Below are 6,491 nucleotides of genomic sequence, written 5' to 3'. Positions count from 1 at the left end.
TACCGGTATATGACTTTTTACCTGCCATTTTTTGTTCTCAATTTGGGATTCCATCGAATCTGACATTTTGCACGACCTTTTGTTTTGGTAAGATATCGTTGGATTTGGGTTTACTGTTAGCTGGCTCGAAAAAAATGTTGACAGAGGCTTATATTTCTTCCAGTTAGAGGATTTTTTAAATTGTGTTCTTGGTGAAAGGTTTCTCATGTTACCGCATCGCTGGCAATATTTTAGACTATCCCAAAACCCGAAGCTACGCACCATCAACATAGTTTATTTACAACCATTTTCTAAATTGCATCCTATAAGAAACTCTTTCTCCTGAAGAGTAAAGCAACCTTTGTCAAGGTTTAATCGATTAAGGATGAGCTATTAAAAGAATAGTCTTCAAGACAGTCCAGGTAGGCTGATGATATTGCGTTTTAGTAAAGTTCTAAAAAACAGGCTCTCGCTGCATGTGCCATTTAAAAGGGAACGAACAAAAAACATATTTGGTAGGCAAAGAATGGCTGCCAAGATCGACGGAAGGGTTGAAACGTATGCGAGAGAGGGCAAAAAATTTGATAAAATGCTCGTTTGCTAGTATAGTCACGACGTACAGTATTGGCAACTTACTGTGTAAGATTCGAAAAGAGGTACTTTAAATTATACTGAGCAAATTGCGTTTCTTTCTTGCCTTTCTTGAAAACAAGTCTTCCAGCGAATGTTTCACGTTTTCTATGATAAACCTGACCCTTAATTTCCTTGGTAAAATTTTAAAATACTATTATTACCTTGCATTAAGGATTTCTGTAGAGGCCAATTTCAAACTACACTACTGCCCGTCACCGAGCGTACAAATTGCAGGCAATAATCAAAGTTTTTTTCACCTTTCGAAACAAAGCGCAATAAAAAGGGGTATTTTTTGCCCCGCTTTCACAACATGTGCAATGTACTATCTGACCTACTTACCTACACTTCCTCTGCATTAAAGGGTTAATAGAATATCCGCGATCGGCAAAAAAATCAACCGTGATTTGTTTTTAAGGAAGTGAAATCGGTTTTGGAAGCTGCATTGTGGGAGAAAAAAAAATGAGAATACTTTGTCATCATCAACACTTAAAAAACGATATGCATTTTTATAACAAACTCGATATAAAGTCTAAACCCTAATTTTAATATTGAGATGTTCTTTTGTTTCAAAAACTCATTACTGGACTATTCAAACTGTCATTTCCAGAACTATTAAAATTAGCGATTACTCAAAAAAGTTGCTTCTCTCGGGCAGTGTTCATCACGGCATTGTTTATTTTCGGCCAGTTACTTGTTCCTCCAAGAATAGCCTCATTTTGAATATTCTTTAGTTGTGCAAAGTATCGGAGCTTTTGAGATACTTAAGTCTATTTTTAAAACAAGTAGGGGAAGGGGTATATCGCTACGTTCTCTGTAAAATAATAGCGGTGTAGTTGACAAACTGACAGCTAATTGAAATACGCCCTTGTGTATTGCGTTTTTGCTTTGCTAACACAGAGGGCTAATCCCGCGACATCCTCAGTTTTTTGCTATTCAGTTATGAAGGGGTTGCGTTCTACCATGTAGGTGTGCAGTAATTGTTTCAACATTTATTAATGAGTTTTAGGTACAAGACTACTTCAGTTTTAAAAATGGCCATGTTGCGATGTAAGGAAGTAAGAACATTAAGATTTTTTTTGTTATATTGAAATGAGAAAAGTTGTTAAGAAATGTATTTTTTTTTCAGTGAACTGTTGAAGCTATAAATAAATAGGTAAGCATAGAGTGTACCTACCCAAAATATTGCATTTAAATCTATTTATCTGAGTTGCCTTATAACAAAGGTCTTTTAAAATCTGATTTCATTGAATCCGTGTGAGTATTGGTATGCACGGATTTGTTTGATGCGGGTATAAAAGCGCTTAATTTTTTCAGACGATGTAATTAACTGCTACAACAAGTAATGCGTTATCCCGTTCCCGTCTCTGGGGATCACTGTTCAGCCGAACACGTGTTTTAAACGTTTAAATTGAGATATTTTACACAGGGAAGGGTTGCACATTGCTTCGCTAAACATAGTACAAACCCTACCGCGTTTTAGAATCTCATTAGAAATAATCCTCCCAATTCTTAATAGAATTCACCCCTCGCCTTTTGTTTTTGTGTTTCCGGTTGGCAATTGAGAGATCTTTGACGTTTTGACGTAAACCATTGTTTAGAACAACCGAGTAGAAAACTTTGCGTTCGAATCGCGGTACCAAGGCCGCATAATACGGAAGAGGTCTCATTCATAGCTGCGTCACTGACATTGTAGGTATTCACAGACACCTATATAAATAATCGTTATGTATACACTGAACCTCCTAATCAACCAATAGTATATTGTAGAGCTATGTATAAACAGTATTTTAAAATGTAATAGCTATTGTTGGAAGTACATAACAGGAAGTCGGTACATGTGCTAATATATTCGCGATATCGGTACAAGCCGATACGGAGCTCGGTCGCGGCGAACCGTCCTCCCATTGGCTGGCGGCGCGGGAGGGCGATCCTCCTTCCTCTCGTCTGATGTGATTCGCGAACTACTACACAGACAACTATGGCAAATCGGCTCGCGTCCTGCGCTAATACCTACACACCCACACACTCACGAATGTCTTTTATTTATATTCGTTTTATTTTTGCGTTATCTTTGTTTGTGTGTTATATACTATTGTGTATGTAGTTGTGATATCAGGCGCACATGAAATAGTCTGCTTTAAGGAGTTATTTGTTTTATTTGCGCGAGTCTATCAACCAGTACAAAGGGCGCAGTTTATCTCAATCTGTGTTTACAACTTTCAATCAAAAAATATGGTAATTATCATCTACTTCATCTACTCTATCCGGTTTTCAAATGCGATTCTATTATGCTATTAGTTTTTTATTCGTGTTTTATGATCAATCGATTCACACGCATTTTAATGTAAAGATTGAAAACCAGTCTTTGCACAATTGCTCAACGGAATATGTAGAGTTCAGAGGTCATCACGGACTGAATGCGTATGTGCACTGGTCAGTTGCATCAGTTGCATGTATTGAATGCAGTTTTCGTAATGAATGGAAATTAAAGTAGCATGTTCCCTAGGTAAACAAGTGCTATCTAGGTTACTATTTTGTTGGTTGCAATAACTGTTATAATGACGAAGTTGGGTTTATATTAATATAGGTAATGTAGGTATAAAAGGCGTATATTTTTCATGTATATTGAAATATAAAAGTAGCAAGCAGGAAAAAGTTGCAAATAATCACATAATAATTAATCACTGGTCTAACGGTCGTGTAGTTTATACTTGTGAGAAAAAACTCGGAGCGGTCAGTGTGAAACTGCCCACTGGGCTAATGATTGCCTAAACAAAACGAACAATACCGAAGGGCCGAACACAAAGCACACAACATCGATGAACAAAAAGTATTTTGCACAATACACACTATTAATTACCCCTCAAAAATTCACAATGGATAGGGTTTAATAAGCTTAGTAAATAAAAGAACCGTAAATCGCACTGACCGCTGTCCACTGCACAAGACATGTTGTGCAAAACTGTGAAAATTGATGTGACGTTTATTATTGAATGATGGTAAAATGTATTGTGGAAAATTAACGAAACGTGTGTTAAGGGCAAAACACAGTTCTGTTAGGATAGCGATAGTAGCGTGTATTTATAGGCGACATTAAATAGAAATATAATTCCTCGTTTATTACCCATGAGAAAAAAGTTTTTCCTTTTTTTTTGCCTTAAGTAGATGACTTTCCCAAACAAACATCAAGTGTCATTGTAGTATACGTTAAAAAAAATGCAATAGTTTGTGTTGAAATAAAAATAACTACGTGACTAAAGTTCAACCTACATAATATTTTGACGCGACTTTAATATTCACAGACGTTTTATCAAAACAATAACATCGATAATGCTTATCTATCTACCTATGGAAAAAATATTTCAAAACTACAACAATGTACATATCTGTATTTTTTATTTAGATAATAATAAGAACAGTAAATCAAGGCTGATGTGAACTTGCTAATCTACAAGATTGGCGGAGCGTCTTAGGGAGCCACGGCGGCACCGGTCAAGCGTGGGTCAGAGGCCACGAACGGACAGACAAACCCGGTTTTATATACGAACGAGCCCAAACTATCCCTCCTATATTGTTCAATATTGTAATTTACTTCACAAAGAATTTTACCTAGCATTTCTTTTTGTGGGATATTTTCGAAAAATTTGTATTTTGTTCAACATTTTCGCATGTTAAAATTCTAAGCAATGAGGTAACGAGAAACTTGTTCTTTTGTTACGATTTCCGGGATCGCCAAAACTTGACGCATACATTGTGTATTCATATTGTGAGGAGAGCATACCTACCTAGTGATAACACAATGCAAAAAACCATTTGCGAGCTGATAACATGTTGCAAATAGTTTGGAATGTTCCATTGTTTTGTAACAATGGTGTCGGCGAACAGGTACTGCCGTACAGGGTGAAGGGTTTTGCGAACCCATTCGTATTCGCGATCGTTGGTCACCTCTGACCGCTGACCCTATGGGACTGAGAACTTGAACTTAATCCGAACACTGACATTGAACTTCGCAAAATATGATTAATCATAGTACCTACAGTGCATGACTATAAACAATGCAGGGTTTGAATTTGAATGTTGGCGTCGGCAAAATAACTATGTCAGTGACTAAGTTAGTAGGTATCGATTGATCTCGTTATAATGATGACTAAAGCGTTTCATATTTTAATAATTATATCTAAAACATGCTACGCTGCATTATGTTAGATGAATTCTCATAATATATATCTACGTACACCAAAATTCCTCATTTAGATGCGAATGACTAATAATTTATTTAGTCTATAAATAGCTTGGTACTTAAAAGTACCATTTAGTACTTAAAACGCTACTCATGAAATTACCAGCGTGATTAATAAAAAGCAAATAAAAAACTTAAGTAACGAGATGTATTTGGTCACGGTCAAATAGTTTTATTCGCAACCCCTCGGACGGCCGTTGGTCACCCTTGACCACTGACCGCTGACCTCATGGGATCCAATGCTTGTTCTACATGGTACCTTATGCGCTTTGCGTTCAACTAGCTTTGGCATTGAACTTAAGGGTTTTATTAACAGACAAATAAGAGTAGTTTTTTGTACCTGGACTTTGTTTCGGATGTGTTAGCATTGGCAGTAAATTATTAAAGATGATTAAAATATAATACCAATCGCAGTCCTAGAACAAAATATTGCGATTTATGTTTTACCTACTACAAATATCTACTGTCGTGAGCTTTAGTTAAAAGTCGCCTATAGATAGTTTCATACAACATCGTTGACTTCAAAGCTTGCATTTTAGTGTAAGAACAATTACAAAAACAATAACATCCTACAAACTCAACAAAGGGAAACAAAAGAAAACTATATTGTTGCGCTATTGTTTAAATAAAAAAGAACACGAAATCATATGTGCCGTTCTTAAAAAAAACATTACGAAAATCTCAAAATACCTGTTCGAAAACTCCCTTTATTCTCATGTTCGGATAAATGCACTATTGAATAGTCTTCCTTTGTTATTAAAATTACAAAAAACGGCCGGTAAATCCTTCTTATGGCCATCTGTGTATGCAATTGCGAAAGGGTTCGTTCGGACGTTGGTCACCTCTGACCCGCCAACGACTTGACCATCCCTCTTCTTAATACGCATTATTACTTATTTGCTTTAACAATTTTCGAAGTGCACAAAGGTGCAACTTTTGTAAAGAACTTGCAGTGGTATGACACAAAAGTTTACTTTTAAGGCAGAAGCGAGGCACCGGTAAAATGAAGTATTTGAAACTTTGACGTATTTCATCTACATATTACTCTGAACAAATTACTAAAACGAGCACTTCAGTTTTATTTCGGGGTAACTTACTGGCTTAATTGTTTTAGTTATGTAGTCAAATTAAAGTACGAGAAAGTATTTATAAACTAGGCAGTTATTTTGGGGCACTGTACGCTTGAGCAGCTTAAAGGTAGGTCACGTATTCAAATCAAGTGTTATTTGAATAAAGGTTATTGTAACAACGTTTTAATTAATGAAATTCGCAATTTATAAGCGTTTTACAAACAGGTGGGCATGTTAATAGAGTTTCGCAAGCCACAACAATAAGGTTCATTGATCGACGTGACACCTTGCGACCGGCTACCAAATGTCATTGGCCACTCTGGAAATATTTGTACTTATACCAATTAAAATCGCCTGGTTCTCTAGACTAACCAAAAACAAAATTGCGAATACCTTTCAATGGTCAATGGATGATGTTCAAATGTTTTAGGGAAAAATTAGAGATACTTCTAGTAAAGAACGCATTTAAAGTAAGTAGCACAGCATATAAATAAATCATAAAATCAATGATAGCAGAACTCGAGTTAGTAATTAAACTACGCTAGTCTCTTCAATAATATTGGTGGTGG

The sequence above is a fragment of the Trichoplusia ni genome, chromosome 2 (assembly GCF_003590095.1).
Source record: "Trichoplusia ni isolate ovarian cell line Hi5 chromosome 2, tn1, whole genome shotgun sequence".
In the NCBI taxonomy this organism is placed as follows: domain Eukaryota; kingdom Metazoa; phylum Arthropoda; class Insecta; order Lepidoptera; family Noctuidae; genus Trichoplusia; species Trichoplusia ni.
The sequence above is the reverse complement of the archived record's forward strand: the minus strand, read 5'-3'. Positions refer to the sequence as shown.